Genomic DNA, 16,101 nt, shown 5'->3' on the forward strand with positions numbered 1-16,101 from the left:
TGAAGGGAATTAATTTAAAACTACAAAATGTAATTGAGCATAAGCTTTCGTGAGCTACAGCTCACTTCATCGGATGCATTTGGTGGAAAATACAGAGGGGAGATTTATATACACACACAGAGAACATGAAACAATGGGTTTTATCATACACACTGTAAGGAGAGTGATAAAACCCATTGTTTCATGTTCTCTGTGTGTGTATATAAATCTCCCCTCTGTATTTTCCACCAAATGCATCCGATGAAGTGAGCTGTAGCTCACGAAAGCTTATGCTCAAATAAATTTGGTAGTCTGTAAGGTGCCACAAGTCCTCCTTTTCTTTTTTGCGAATACAGACTAACACGGCTGCTACTCTGAAAACAATGTATGTGTGTGATTCCCGAATAGTCCCATTGACACCAAATGAAATTACATCCATAAAGTATCTGTGTAAAGTAAGCCTTGGCTACTGGTTCTTCTATCACGTCTAGTCTCTGTGGTCTCCCACCACCTAGGCAATCTTTAGTGTGTTTGACAGTTCCTTTCCTGTTTTTTGTTTAGTATCCCCCCTCCTCTCTCTCTCTCACACACACACTCACACACTAGTTCTCCAGTTCCTTCTGTCTCAGCTACATAAGTTCATTCTATATACAGGAGATGACACAGTAGTCAGGGCACTTGTGAATAGTCAGCAGGAGCAATCTTGCCTGGGTTAGTCAGGTTATTATACAGTGTCTGTGTGTGAGAAGAAAGACAGCCAGGTTTATGATTCAAGGCCGGATCAAATGGCACACAAATGAGAAATAACGTCGGTTACAAGTGAAAAACCCCTCTTCTGGAGGTTTCCATTTCCAGCCCTGGTATTTTGAAGAGAAAGGTCTTCCTCGCCTTTAGTCTATCAGTGCCTACAGCTACCAGCAGCAGCGTATGGAAATGTAGCCTGGTTTCTGTGTACAAAAACATCTGACCCCCGCCCCCGCCCCCCCCAGACGTGCAGCTAACACTCCATCATCATTCTGAGGCAGGGTTTGCAAGTGCTCTCCCTTCCCCCAGCCCGGGGCTGGCAGGTTTTTCTGTGCCTGCTTCCCCGAGCCACCGACCAAAATCTCCCTCTGAAAACAACTATCAAAATCTGCCTCGCTGGTCACAGCGTGAGCCCGGGCTGCCTGCAGCTCCCCTCCCCCCAAGTCGCAGCCCCCGGCATCCCCTCCCCCCCCCCGGAGCTGCTCTCGGCAGGGCAACAAGCCCTCGGGCTGCGGCGCTGAGCTCCCTCCTCCAGCCGCCGCCGCCGCCATACTGCGGGGCAACCCAAACTTGTTACACACGGGCACCAACTCCTCCTGCTCGTTGCAGGCGCCTCGGCAGCGGCGCGCAGAGCAGGGGAAGGCGGCCCGGCAAGCGGAGCAGTTTTGCCGCCTGGCAGGTAGGCGCTTTTGCCCGGGCACGTTGCACGCCGACGGCCGCCTGGCCGAGCTCTTTGCAGCGGCGGGGTGAGCCAGTGGCCTCTTCGGTTCCAGGCTTTGGGTTGCGGTCCGTGGCTGGGAGCGCCGGCCGGCTCCGGGGTGGGTCGGCCGGAGGCCCGGGAGGAATTGTCTCGGGTTGCCGCGGCGGGGAGGGCGTTTGCGGGGGCAGCATCTGTGCGCAGGGCCAGGGGGATGGTAGGTGGCGGGGAAATGGTTGCTCGCGGAGCGGGGGAAGGGACCGGCTCTGTCGGGCCGCTTCTCTCGGGCGGGTTCGGGGCTTCCCAGAGCGCATTTTGCAACGCGGCTCCGGTTCTCCCAGGGCTCGGCTCGGCGTTTCCCCACCACCCTTCCCCCCAAAGCCGCCGCCGCCCGCCGCCGCCGCCGCTCCCCTCCCTGCTGTTGCCCAAGCAAGAGCTCGCGCTGCCAGCCGCCCCAGCCCGGCGGGGAAAGGGAGGGGGGGGGGACACCCCCCTCCCGCCGCGGGCGGTGCTTCGTTCGCGCTGCGTGTGAACACGCGCCCCTGCCCTGAGCGGGGAACCTGCGTGGGCACGAGCCTGCGGCTAAACCAGCCCCGCTTTGTTCCGGCCCGTTTCGTGGAAAGAGGCAGGTTTCTACTTGCATTTCACCGTGGCAAGGGGAGAGCTGTGAAAGTGCTGATCCTCCCTGGGGTCGCCCCCCCCGATTGTGCAGCAGTTTAAAGGAGCCAGGAGGGAGGGTCTGGGAGAGGAGTGAAGGGCAGGCCGAGGCGCTGCTGTTTTCTCCAGCTGTGACAAACTGAAGGAGGGAGCGCTGGAGAGAAATGAAATAGACGGCGAGCTTTAAGCTCTGCTCAGCCCCATTACAAAACTTCTGCCTTGGCGTGAGATGCTTCGGAAGAGGCGCCTCCCGTCCCTCCCTGACAGCTTTATCAGTTGCCCCCTCCCAGCCCTGTTTGCCCCCGCTCGCTGTCGTCCTCCTTGCTCGAGCCCTGCAGTGCAAATCTGGTCCTCTCTCTCACCGGCTCCACTCCAGCTGCCCAGCGAAAAGGAGAGGCTGTTGCTTTGGTTTAACCTTGCCCTGGGAGTCCTATCCTCAGGCAGTTCGGGTGGGGCAAAGCAATACGTTGTGGGGTGTTGTGTTTGTCTTCTGGTCACAACCATATTATTTGGTTTTGTTATTCCATATAGAGAAGAGGACGCTGTTGGTCTGTGCTGCACCTGTTGTAGCAGATTGGCTGCGCTGAGTTGAACCTCTTGGTGTGTTGCCAGGATCAACATGTAAAGGATATTTGAGCTGGCTGCTTGTTTTTTGGTAAATACGAATCTGAGACATTTTCATTGAACAGGAAAATGGCTTGTTCACCTCTAATCAAAAGGTGGAGGTTGCTTGGCACTGAACTTGTGGTATCTTGGTGCTTAAGTCAGGATTTCTGTTTAAAATCTCATTCTTATATGAAACAGAAATCAAGCCTGTATTTGATGCTTAATGTTTGGAAACTTGCTGCATGGGTTTTCAAAGAACCACTGTGTATTCTTTTATTTCTCAGCTGTCGTAAGATTTTATATCAGCTTTTTGCAGAAGTAATGAGGTTAAAAAAGATGCATGAAATGACATCAGAGTTTCTTGTCAATTCTTATTTGCCCTCAAGCTAATTATAAATGAAAATCTTCTGTGCTGTCAGTCTAAGGTATATGTTATTTGGTAATGTGTTCTGAGGTTTAGACACCAGGCAATCTCCAGTTTATAATTCTTTTGCATCAAGATAATGCAGTGATCATAAATTTCAATGGTGCATACTTTGGCTTGGATCTAATGTATTGATATTAATATATAATGCATCCTGTGGGGGATGACTGTACCTGCCCTAGCATGTGGATGGATTATGTCAGTGGTTCTCAACCAGAGGTCCAGGGCCTATTGGGGGGCTGCGAGCAGGTTTCAGGGGCTCTGCCCCGCAGCGCTGGCATTAGACTTGCTGGGGACCAGTGTAGAAAGCCAAAGCCCCACCGCCTGGGTCTTGGTGATTTATTGCAGTGTAGACATATCTTTGGTGTCCAGCAGAGCTGAAAAGCTCATTCTTGGTGAAAGGAGCCATTTTCCTTCCTGCCCAGCTAAAATAACTATCATGGCTTTAGAGTAAAAAGAAAAGGAGTACTTGTGGCACCTTAGAGAGTGCCACAAGTACTCCTTTTCTTTTTGCGAATACAGACTAACACGGCTGCTACTCTGAAACCTGGCTTTAGAGTAGCAGCCGTGTTAGTCTGTATTCGCAAAAAGAAAAGGAGTACTTGTGGCACCTTAGAGACTAACAAATTTATTAGAGCATAAGCTTTCGTGAGTGAGCTGTAGCTCACGAAAGCTTATGCTCTAATAAATTTGTTAGTCTCTAAGGTGCCACAAGTACTCCTTTTCTTTTTATCATGGCTTTAGTTGTTCTTAAAAAAACAACACAAAAAACACTCCTCTAAACTTACCTTTTGACTGTGTACAGGTTTCTGCAACCATATTTTGGAGCAAATCCTTGACCACTCTGCAAAATCTGAGCAAACTAACTTTGCATAGGTTTTCCCTGGGAGACCCCGAATTCTCTGCTTCAGGCAGAGAAGCTTAATAGCCACTACTGAGGCCCTAGCTTATTCAGCACCTGTTTTTTGTTTGTTTTTTTTCCCCCCCACCAAGTGAGGCATTCTGACCAGACAATGTGTAGTGGCAAATTTGATTACTTGCTTGCCTTCAAATCTCCCAATGCATTGCTGCAGTTACAGGAATCAGAGTGTACTCCTCTGATACCTGCAGGCAGTTCAGAGTACCTCTCTGCAGATTTGTAATCGGCTAACTCCACAAAGTGGAACCCACTGTGTTTAGGGTCCTCCTTTGTTGCAGGGTATGTGGCAGGGGCACAGTTTTGCCCTTGGAGTGCTACAAGGGTTTTCTGCTATTGCCATAGTTGGTTTGTTCTCATTCAAGGCTCTCTCTACTAGGGATGATTAAAATTATATCGTTCAACCGGTTAACCATTAACTAAAGTCGCTGTGACAGGCCAGCGCCGGGAGATAGGGGCTGGGGTCCTGGTGGCACGGCCGGGGCTGGGGCCACTGCAGCTCGCCGCAGCCGGGGTCCCACTGGCGGGCCAGCCCGCAAAAGCCTGCCTGCTCACCCAGCATGGATGGGCTGGGGTCCCGCCTGCCTCGTATGGATGGGGTCCTGCCTGCCCAGCTGGGGCTGTTCTGGCTGGCCTTGTGCGGCCCGCCCGCCACCAGGGTTAATGGTTAAGCTCCGGTTAACAGCAAGCCTAATTAACCTTTTACATCCCTACTCTCTATGCTGCATTTACTAACCATGGCTCCAATTCTGCAACTGCATCCACACATGTGGACCCCGTGCAGAATAATGCTGAAGTCAGTTTTCAGAGTAGCAGCCCTGTAAATCTCCCCACTGTATTTTCCACTGAGTGCATCCAATGAAGTGAGCTGTAGCTCACGAAAGCGTATGCTCAAATAAATTTGTTAGTCTCCAAGGTGCCACAAGAACTCCTTTCCTTTTTGCTGAAGTCAGTGGGTTTCATACAGGGGCAGAGATATGCATGCTCAGACACAACTGCAAAATCAGGCCTTAAGTTTGCAATTTTTTAACAGGAAAAATATTTACGCAGTTCTCTAGGAAAGTGCTAACAAAATAGGTATTTCAGACAGATTATAAGAGGCAGTAACTAAATTTGTATGCCCAACCTCAGACACTTAGTACCTGTAAAAATTAGACATTGAGGACTCATCATTCCAGTTGATGAGAGCTATGAATCCTGAATGCCTCTGAAAACTTGGGTATCAGGTGAAGATCTGGATGAAATTTTCAGCTGAAACTTTTTTTCACTGAAAAATGTGGATTTGGGTCATCTGAAACATTTTGAGAATTTGTCAACTTTGCCAAATTGTTTCAGTTTAAAAAAAACCAACCGAACAAAAAACCTACACATTTTAGAAAACAACAATTTTTTGTTTTGACAATTTCAAAATAAAATATTTTGATTTTTCAATTCAAGAAGACTGTTTTTAGATTTCTTTCAATATTATTTAAAATAATCTAAAAAAGCTTCAAAACAAAACATTTAGTTTCCAGTCAAACAAAACATTTCATTTGATCCAATTTTAAGAACTGCTAGCAAACAGAAAAATCAGTTATTCACACAGGTCTAGTTAGCTGTCAAATTGGACATGCAAAAGTTAACACAAAATCAGTGTTTACTTTGGAAAATGGTGGCCTTGCTATAGAAAAAACCTAAATTGCTGAGTGGAACAGCAGAATGTAATGTAAACTTCAAGACTCCACTGTTCATCAAAATAAAATAAATAAATAAAATCAGAAGAAGGACCAGGAGTTGTGGAACGAGAGGCCTAACAGACCTAATAATCTAGGGGTCCCTGAGCCCGGTCTTTAGCCTGAGCCAGAACGTCTACACTGCAATTTTATAGCCCCACAGCCTGAGGCCCACGAGCCTGTCAGCTGACATGGGCCAACTGCAAGTGTCTTATTGCAGTGTAGACATATCCTAAGGATTCAAGGGAAGATTTGCTTGGAGACTTGCTTTCATTTAACCAACGCTGTTGCTGCTTTCTGTTTCCTAGTAATAGATGGGTCACTTAAAAAAAATGCTTAAGCAACTATTGTATTATACAGACAATAATATGTTGCATGAGTACAACTGTCCTCTGCCAAAGGAGAATGGCTTTGAACTTTTTCTGGGACTTTGTATGAGCCCTGCCATAAAGACTGCCTGAGAGTTATGTGAATCAGTGAATCTCCTGGATGCCCTGGCCCTGCCATTGCCATTTCCCTAAGGAGCCCTCCCCAGTTGCCATAGCACAAACCGTTTTACAGTGGCTATCTCTGTGTTAATCCTATGAGGGAGGACTGTGGCGGCATGGTGAGTAGGTACCAGCTGCGTGGAGCCGCTTGGCCATGATGTGAGTTTGCAGTGGGCTGCATGTGCTCTCTTTGCCCTGCTCCTTTCAACTCTCTCACATACCACCTGCACAATGCCCGTTTACTTGAAAGTTTGTTGTAGTAAGAATTTTTGTCTTACAAGTTTCACTATAGTGAGGATTGCAAAGTAGAACATAGCTTGTATTTTGTTACAAATGTTAGTGAAAATAATGAGTTCTTTGAATTACATGTGGTGTTGAAATAGTTTTTGTATTAAAGCCAAGAGTTAATTACTGTAAGATCTAAGACTTAGATACATAGTCTGCAGAAAGTGCTGTGTAAATTAACAGATATGCATTGTCTCTAGGAAATACTTTAACCAAAGGGAGTCTTTTTCTTGTTTAGATCAATGTGAATGGTGCTGCTATAAGAGAATTACTCTGGAATATTATTTAAATTAGGGATGTAAATATTGCTTAAAAAAGTTAAGCAGTTACACAATTAAAATTATATCATTTAACAAGTTATTCATTAACCGAGATCATTCCAGTGGGCCAACACCCGGCAGCAGGGGCTGCGGGCAGGGCTGTGGTCCTGCCTGCCCACTGTGGACGGGATTGGAGCTGGAACTGCTCCGGTATGGCTGTGGCTGGGGTCTCACCTGCCCATTGTGGATGGGGTCCCGCTGGCCGCCGGGGTTAACAGTTAAGGTCCAGTTAACGCTGAACCTAATACTTACCAGTTAACCGTTTAAGCTTTTACATCCCTAATTTAAATTCTATAATGTTTATAGATCTTATGATTTGTTTGTTGGCTTTAGAAAATGAGAAATTCCAAAAAAGCAGTTGTTGTCATTGCTTTTTTTGTCCAGTGTAGGGAAATGAAACACTTTCTGATGAAAGAATACAGAGTATTTCAAATGTTCAAGGAAAATATCCTTTTTTCAACAGGTTTCAGAGTAGCAGCTGTGTTAGTCTGTATCCGCAAAAAGAATGGGAGTACTTGTGGCATCTTGGAGACTAACATTTATTAGAGCATAAGCTTTCATGGGCTACAGCCCACTTCATTGGATGCATAGAATGGAATATATAGTAAGAAAATATACATACATACAGAGAAGGTGGAAATTGCCATACAAACTGTAAGAGGCTAATTAATTAAAATGAGCTCTTATCAGCATGAGAAAAAAACTTTTATAGTGATAATCAAGATGGCCCATTTAGACAGTTGACAAGAAGGTGTGAGGATACTTAACGTGGGGAAATAGATTCAATATGTGTAATGACCCAGCCACTCCCAGTCTCTATTCAAACCCAAGTTAATGGTATCTAGTTTGCATATTAATTCAAGCGTGGCAGTTTCTCATTGGAGTCTGTTTTTGAAGCTTTTCTAGTGCAGAATTGCCACCCTTAAGTCTTTTACTGAGTGGCCAGAGAGGTTGAAGTGTTCTCCTACTGGTTTTTGAATGTTATGATTCCTGATGTCAGATTGTATCCATTTCTTCTTTTGTGTAGAGACTGTCCGGTTTGGCCAATGTACATGACAGAAGGGCATTGCTGGCACATGATTGCATATATCACATTGGTAGATGTACAGGAGAATGAGCCCCTGATGGAGTGGCTAATGTGATTAGGTCCTATGATGGTGTCACTTGAATAAATATATGGACAGAGTTGTCATTGGGCTTTTTTGCAAGGATAGGTTCCTGGGTTAGTGGTTTTGTTGTGTGGTTGCTGGAGAGTATTTGCTTCAGGTTGGGGGGCTGTCTGTAAGCAAGGACTGGTCTGTCTCCCAAAATCTGTGAGAGTGAGGGATCATTTTTCAGGATAGGTTGCAAATCTTTGATGATATGCTGAAGAGGTTTTAGTTTGGGGCTGAAGGTGACAGCTAATGGCGTTCTGTTATTTTCTTCGTTGGGCCTGTCCTGTAGTGGGCGACTTCTGGGTACTCTTCTGGCTCTGTCAATCTGTTTTTTCACTTCAGCAGGTGGGTATTGTAGTTGTAAGAATGCATGATAGAGATATTGTAGGTGTTTGCCTCTGTCTGAGGGATTGGAGCAAATGCAGTTGTATCTTACAGCTTGGCTGTAGACAATGGATCGTGTGGCATGGTCTGGATGGAAGCTGGAGGCATGTAGGTAAGTACAGCGGTCTGTAGGTTTCCGCTATAGGGTGGTGTTTATGTGACCATCGCTTATTAGCACAATAGTGTCCAGGAAATGGACCGCTTGTGTGGATTGGTCTAGGCTAAGGTTGATGGTGGGATGGAAATTGTTGAAATCATGGTGGAATTCCTCATAAAGCCTGATGCCAACTCTGTCCACATATTTATTCAAGTGACACCATCATAGGACCTAATCACATTAGCCACTCCATCAGGGGCTCATTCACCTGAACATCTACCAATGTGATATATGCCATCATGTGCCAGCAATGCCCTTCTGCCAGGTACATTGGCCAAACCGGACAGTCTCTACACAAAAGAAGAAATGGATACAATCTGACATCAGGAATCATAACATTCAAAAACGAGTAGGAGAACACTTCAACCACTCTGGCCACTCAGTAAAAGACTTAAGGGTGGCAATTCTGCACCAGAAAAGCTTCAAAAACAGACTCCAATGAGAAACTGCCACGCTTGAATTAATATGCAAACTAGATACAATTAACTTGGGTTTGAATAGAGACTGGGAGTGGCTACTGAATCTATTTCCCCACGTTAAGTATCCTCACACCTTCTTGTCAATTGCCTAATGGGCCATCTTGATTATCACTACAAAAGTTTTTTTTCTCATGCTGATAAGAGCTCATTTTAATTAATTAGCCTCTTACAGTTTGTATGGCAACTTCCACCTTCTGTGTGTGTGTGTGTGTGTGTGTGTGTGTGTGTGTGTGTGTGTGTAGATGTACACAATCTTCTTACTATATGTTCCATTCTATGCATCCGAAGAAGTGGGCTGTAGCCTACGAAAGCTTATGCTCTAATAAATTTGTTAGTCTCCAGGGTGCCACAAGTACTCGTGTTTTTTTTTTCCAACAGTATTTGTTGGGCAAAGACATATTGAAATAAGAAGTGATAGTGACGGAGAGTGGTATTTATCAAAGTTGACTGACATAATTTATACACTGAAACTTAAATGCAGATTATAAGAACCAAAATTTTCTGTGATTTACGTAAGTGTAAAGGGGATTTTTCAAGGTGCAAGGTCAATTGTGTTATTTGTAAACTGAATAGGTTTTTTCTTTTAAATTAAATTAATTTTAAATTAAACCTTAATTATTTATTCATGTGATTGATTTCATGATTCATTTTTAGAGAATGCAAGTAGTAGTAAATGCATAAGACGATATATAACAATGTGATGGTGCTTTAAAGGAAAGAGGTATGGATTTGTGTTCTATTTTGTTACTTTGTGGACTCATGGATTTTAAGGCCAAAAGAGACCACTGTGATTATGTAGTCTGACCTCTTGTGTAACACAGGCCATAGAACTTCCCCAAAATAATTCCTAGAGCAGATCTTTTAGAGACATCCAATCTTGATTTAAAAATTGGCAGTGTTGGAGAATCCACCCTGGTATGTGATGTTATGGTGTAATCAATGACCTTTAAAGTATTCTTACACATATATACGCACAGAGAGACTTCTCTTGTGTTTCACATTCAGGTCTTCTCTATCTTGGAAAACTCTAGAGAGTTGTCTATGTTGAGGGTGGGGGAAAAGAATGCCACCTATGCTTCTGCCAGCTTCAGCTGCACTGATAGGAGCACTAGTTTAGACAAGGTTCTGGTAACTTCTAGCATTTTTACCACCATCATAGAGTCTCATTTATATAACAATCTCTGCTGTGGCTACCACCAGAAGAGCTGTACTGAGAGTGAATTGAATGTCTATTTTCTTAGTGTAAATAAGCACTGTAATGACTGAAGATTAGTGACATGACATATCAAGAGTAAAAGCAGAGCGGGAAATGGATTTTTAGTCAAATTACTTAAAACACTTGGACCTTTGTTCTTAACACCTATTTAACTTCAGGTTTCAGAGTAGCAGCCGTGTTAGTCTGTATTCGCAAAAAGAAAAGGAGTACTTGTGGCACCTTAGAGACTAACAAATTTATTAGAGCATAAGCTTTCGTGAGCTACAGCTCACTTCTGAAGTGAGCTGTAGCTCACGAAAGCTTATGCTCTAATAAATTTGTTAGTCTCTAAGGTGCCGAAGTGAGCTGTAGCTCACGAAAGCTTATGCTCTAATAAATTTGTTAGTCTCTAAGGTGCCACAAGTACTCCTTTTCTATTTAACTTCAGTGTCTGATTAATGTTTTGGAGAAAGTCTCTTAAAATTTCAAAGTTTATACCCCTTCATTTAGGCTGTGCCAGGACACATTAAACATGGTTTTGAGACAACTGGCAAACCCAAAGGAGATCAGATGTGGCATTTTTGATATTTCTGTGGGGAGTGAGTAGAGAGAAGAAAATTAAAACTTAAATCCCACCTCAAAACCCTGCTTATTCCATCCTGTAGAAGAAAGAATGGTCACAAGCCTAAGTTTAAAAAAAAAACAAAAACAAAACTCCTTTCTCACATTTAAGCATTCATGTCCATTTCTCTACTTGTCATTACAAGTTCAGTGGAAAGTTTTGAAAGTATCACTTTAACATTTTTTTTTCTACAGCAAAATTAATAACATGTCATTGGATATTGAAATACTTGTAAGCACTTTGGGGATAGGGACTATCCTCCTGTTGTGCATTGCCTACCTAATAGGGTCCCTAATAGGTAGTGTACCCTAGGAACTAGTGGGGTTTGCCCTGATCTGCCTGCATGGGAAGTGGGGTTGGGGTTTTGGGACTTGCCCCACTCCGCCCGGCACTCCTGCTGGAAATCAGGTCAAGCCCCTGTGCCCTGACCCTGCTCCCCGGCAGGAGCACCAGGGGAGGAATGCGGGGACTGTAGGCGGAAGGGGTGGGGATGGGCCCCCAGTTGCTCTGGCCCAGGACCCCACAAAACAGTAATCTGCCTCTGGGTGGGCGGGTGGGGCTCCAGATGCACAGGGGTTGGGTGGACAGGGGACCAGCTCCCCATACAGTGACCCTTTCCCTGCAGCTGGGGAGCAATGGGGGCAAGAAGCAGCTGGGGGTTGTGTGGAGCTTCCTACAGCTGGGGAGATTTCTGGGTGTGGGTCTGACTCAGCTCCTTGCAGGGGAAGAGGAAGTCTTGTTCTCCTTCCTTGCCGTCAGCCCAACCAGGACTAGCAGCTGAGCCCAGCACAGGGTACGAGCTGCCAGCTGGGGCATCCCAGCCTGGTTCTCATTGCAGTATTTACCTCTCCTCTGGCGGTTCTGGGCACCCAAAAGTAGGCACCTGTGCTGCTGGGGAAGGGTGCCTGGCTGCTCTTGTGGCTTCCCTTTGCTTCCCCATAATTTTCTGTGAGGAAGCCAAGAAATGTGCGGGGAAAGTGAATTCTGCATGCGCACAGTGGTGCAGAATTCTCCCAGGAGTAATTGGCTGAGCTGGCAAAGGCCTTACACTTGGCAGCATTTCTCCATGTGTGTGTCTGTCTAACCTGATAATTGTTGAGAGCTGCATCCAGCCAACTCCACAATGTCAGGAAAAGATCAAGATATCAGTGATCACAACCCTGTTGATTTTAGGGAAAACCAAAAGTGGGAAAACTGGGAGTACATGAAGTCCATCTCAGCCAGTTCTTTAACAAAGCTGCAGCTTCAAGCACTTCTGTCATAATCTGTAGATCTAACAATTGGTTTAATGCCTTCCAACATAAGAGTACTCCTCTGTCATCTCTACCTATCCTCCCAATGCGGTTCAATATGTTGACACCTGGAATGATTTATCTATCAGACAGAAAGAAGAATAGTAGTGGGAGAAAATAATATGGGGGTGGGGAGGGAATAGGGGCATGCATACAGCCCTCACATGGGAGGCAAAATGAGGGACTATGGTATAAGGCAGAGGGACATACAGAACCTTTTGTATGGAGGGAAGGGGACATGCACACAGGCACCTGGCAGGGAGGGGGAAATGAAGGGATGGAATGATCCCCTGATGTGTGCAATGCACTTGGCCTACAGAAGCTAGGAAATGTGTGACCCTGATGCAGGGGCATGACTGCCTCCTAGTGGTCCCTGCTGGCAAAGTGTGGCACTGCAGCATTCCCTACCTCAGTTTCCCTCTCCGAAGTAGGTCCCTTAAGCTCTCCTCACACCTGGCTTAGCTCTCTGGCTAAGTCCCAAACAAACATAACCTCTTCCAGCAAAAGTCAAACTAAAAAAGTCCAAACAAATAAAAGTTCCTTTGTTCTTTACAGCTTCTCTGCAACCTACCTTCTGGCTCCTGTTCCCATATATTCGGCCCCAAAAGTTGGTTCCCCTGAGTACTATTCTCAGATGCTGGCTTAGGGTCTTCTGCAGGAATCTGTCCACTCCCAAACTTAACTGTCTCAGGTCTTTTATAAGCTATCACCTGTCCCTCTTAGTGGACCCCCTCAGTCTGGGAAGCAGCTAATTAATTATGACACAGATCTGGCTGGCCCTATCTCCCTATAAGGGGCTAGTCACCTTGTGACCAACTTCCTAGTTTAACTGGCCATCAGTGTGCATAATTACCTAGTTTGCACATGGAATTGATATAAATGAACATGTAGATTAGGTCAAGGATAAATTATGCATGGACACTTCTTAAAATCAGGCCTGTGCAATGTTATATACCCACAGATATAATTTGGAGTGAGCGAGCAAGTGAAATTGAACCTGGACATTTTACTTGTTCCTGTAATGAGGCCAACAGGTTCTAATTTTGCTGCAGTGTGTGCAGTTCTGCCAGGATTTGGCTCAGATATAGGCTAATACTAATTTTTAAGAAGCTCACTGTGTAGGGTGCCGATTAGATATCAAGGAGTTCACCACTGTACACACAAAGAGGGGGAGGAAGCATGTTTGTGGGGGGTGGGAAATGGTCTAGTGACTGAAGAATGATTGCATAATCTTGATGTGCAGTGAGCTTTATGTATTGACGTTAGAATGTTACATTTCTGTTATAGTTCTAAAACTAATTTTTAGTAACAGTACTTTTGTTCTGGTTAGAAAAAACATCCTGCTGAAAAACATGGAGAAGTCATCCTTACTGTCCTTCTGGAATAAAGAATTTCTAAAGAGGTCTCAGAATTGCAACACTCTTTGTTTTCAGAGTAGCAGCCGTGTTAGTCTGTATTCGCAAAAAGAAAAGGAGTACTTGTGGCACCTTAGAGACTAACAAATTTATTAGAGCATAAGCTTTCGTGAGCTACAGCATCCGACGAAGTGAGCTGTAGCTCACGAAAGCTTATGCTCTAATAAATTTGTTAGTCTCTAAGGTGCCACAAGTACTCCTTTTCTTTTTACTCTTTGTTTTGTAAAATGTGAACATGGATTACATGTTGCTTCATTCCCAGACGATACTGCACAGAAATCTAAAAGCCTTTATGCCCATCTTAGTTATCCCTAAGTAAATGCTAGATGACTGCCCTTCCCATCCTAACGAATAAGTTATGATAACAAAAAGTTTGTATTTGTACATTCAGAATCACTAGAATTTGTGTGTCCAGGCAAAATGCTCATATTCTCCTAAAGATGCTTTTTCAGCAATCTGTCCACATTATCAGAGGCTGGTTACAATGTAAATTATAATTTTGTCTAATTGAAGAAAGCCAAGTTACAATATAGAGTCCCCTACTTTTCCACATGTAAATTTTAAATTAACACACTAGAAAGCTTTACTATAATTGTATACTCTTAATGATCCATAGAAGCAAGAAGTCATCAGCTAACTGTATACAAGTGTCAAGGAAAATAGAACTCAGGATCTTGACCAAAAAACACATGCAGCTACCTGTAAGCCTCTGTTAAGAAAATCCTTGAAGCAGGATTTATAACCTCATATAGGGGAGGCAAGTGTGGCTGTCTGGATAGGGCACTACACTGTGAGTTAAGAGACCAACCTGAGCTCTGTTTCTGCTCTACCCCTGGGCTATGGGGTGACCATAAGAAAATCACTTTGGCTTGGATCCACGAAGGACTTGGATGTTGTAACACTGAGGATTGCAACATCTAACTTTTAGGCACCTAGAAAATCACAGGAAGATAACTGCAATGCACAAAGCCTGAGTTAGGCAACTAGGTTCCCTGTACAATGCATGGGGAGAGATAGGCATCTTAGGCTGCAGTCCATAAAAGCCAGCAGGCTTGGTGAGGAACCAATGGGAGATGCTGGTGAGATCTCTGTCCTAAGCCCTGGAGATAGGTGCCTAAACCTGGGCAGCAGATCTCTGTTAGCAATCCAAAAACACACGTGTGTCTCCAGGAGTTAGGCTGTATAGGTACCTAAGTAGTGTCTTGGAGGAGTGAGTTTTTTAGGAATACGATTATAAAGGAACTGGACTGGGACTTAGTTGATGTATCAGAGGTCATGTATGTATGTTTGTTTGTTAGTTATTCATTTATGCATAATACCTGACTAAATTCAGAGTTGGTCTAAAAACCCCGGCTTTGATATGCTGCAGAACGAACTAGCCATTTTTACTTTAATTATTCTAAAATAAAAATAAGGAACTGTGCAAAGAATACACAGCAAGTGCGTAAATCTGGAAATTATTGCGACTTCCTCTATGATGAGTCCTATTTTATGATGGGCAGAGAAAAATCAGTATGTAACAATGTGTCTCAGTGCTAAGTATGAAACTCTCATAGAGCCATAGAATATCAGGGTTGGAAGGGACCTCAGGAGGTCATCTAGTCCAACCCCCTGCTCAAAGCAGGACCAATCCCCAGTTTTTGCCCCAGATTCCTAACTGGCCCCCTCAAGGATTGAACTCACAACCCTGGGTTTAGCAGGCCAATGCTCAAACCACTGAGCTATTGCCCCGCCCCCCATCTACATATGGGTGAAGCTAGTTTGTTCCTTGGGATTCTAATTCCTCTTTCACAGGTTCAAACTGTAAATAATAATATAAAACCTAAAAGTGATGCAATATTACAGTATTCGTATTTGTACGTATTCATAGGAATGCGTGGTAGTGTGTGCTCCTACCTCTTTGCATAAGTGTTCTAATTTGTTGAGATCCCATTTGTTTAGTCATACCGTAGTGATTTAAAAAAAGGTTCTCCGTTCACCACAAGCAAAAACATGCCCGAAATCCTCAGACAAATCTGGATAAGAAATGACAGTCTGCTCCTTGATCTGACACTTGATTGGTAAACAAAACAAAAATGGTAGATGATTTATATTTTTGAACCCCCATTTCTCCCCAAAACCATGTGCTAATTTGCCTTTCCAGAAAAATATAATAAAATCAGCTTGTAAAGTTTCAGATGGATCATTTTTTTTATAGTGAAGCTGGAGCTGCAGCAGGAATATTTAAATAGGGTTTATATTTCCCAATAACTATATGGAGAAACAAGCATCTTGTAGTTTGTTAAAGTATAATAGTTTCACAAGCAGAGAGCTTATGTCTTTTAAAAATCTTTACCTATGTAACAAATAACTTATTTATAAAATCTGAAATAAATTCCTCATGAAAATAGGCTAGTCAGTTTCTAGTGACTTCACTTTCAGATTCTCATGCTCTAAAAGCAATCAGTCAATATAGATAAACCCAAATAATATTAAAATGGATGTTGACAAATGATTGGAAGGCTGACTTGCTATTGAAATGGAAAAAGATACTGCTTTTGCTCTCTGAATAAATGGAAGTCCTTAAGCTCTAAGG

The 16,101-nt window shown here is 44.1% G+C and overlaps 1 protein-coding gene across 7 annotated transcripts in view; it reads left to right on the forward strand.

The window, feature by feature from the left end:
- The first annotated feature begins 963 nt into the window (after nt 1–963).
- Nucleotides 964–16,101, forward strand: part of SEMA4D (semaphorin 4D) — a 173,643-nt gene continuing 158,505 nt past the window's right edge. Inside the window, exon 1 of one of the 7 annotated variants that reach the window (XM_038403519.2) lies at nt 964–1,402. The gene's annotated coding sequence lies outside the window, so the exon portion shown is untranslated. Of the gene's footprint in view, nt 1,542–16,101 lie in introns of all 7 variants that reach the window. The other 6 variants (XM_043514749.1, XM_043514750.1, XR_006281458.1 and 3 more) reach the window with 6 other exon arrangements.

This window comes from Dermochelys coriacea, chromosome 5 (genome assembly GCF_009764565.3).
Source record: "Dermochelys coriacea isolate rDerCor1 chromosome 5, rDerCor1.pri.v4, whole genome shotgun sequence".
Lineage (NCBI taxonomy): Eukaryota > Metazoa > Chordata > Testudines > Dermochelyidae > Dermochelys > Dermochelys coriacea.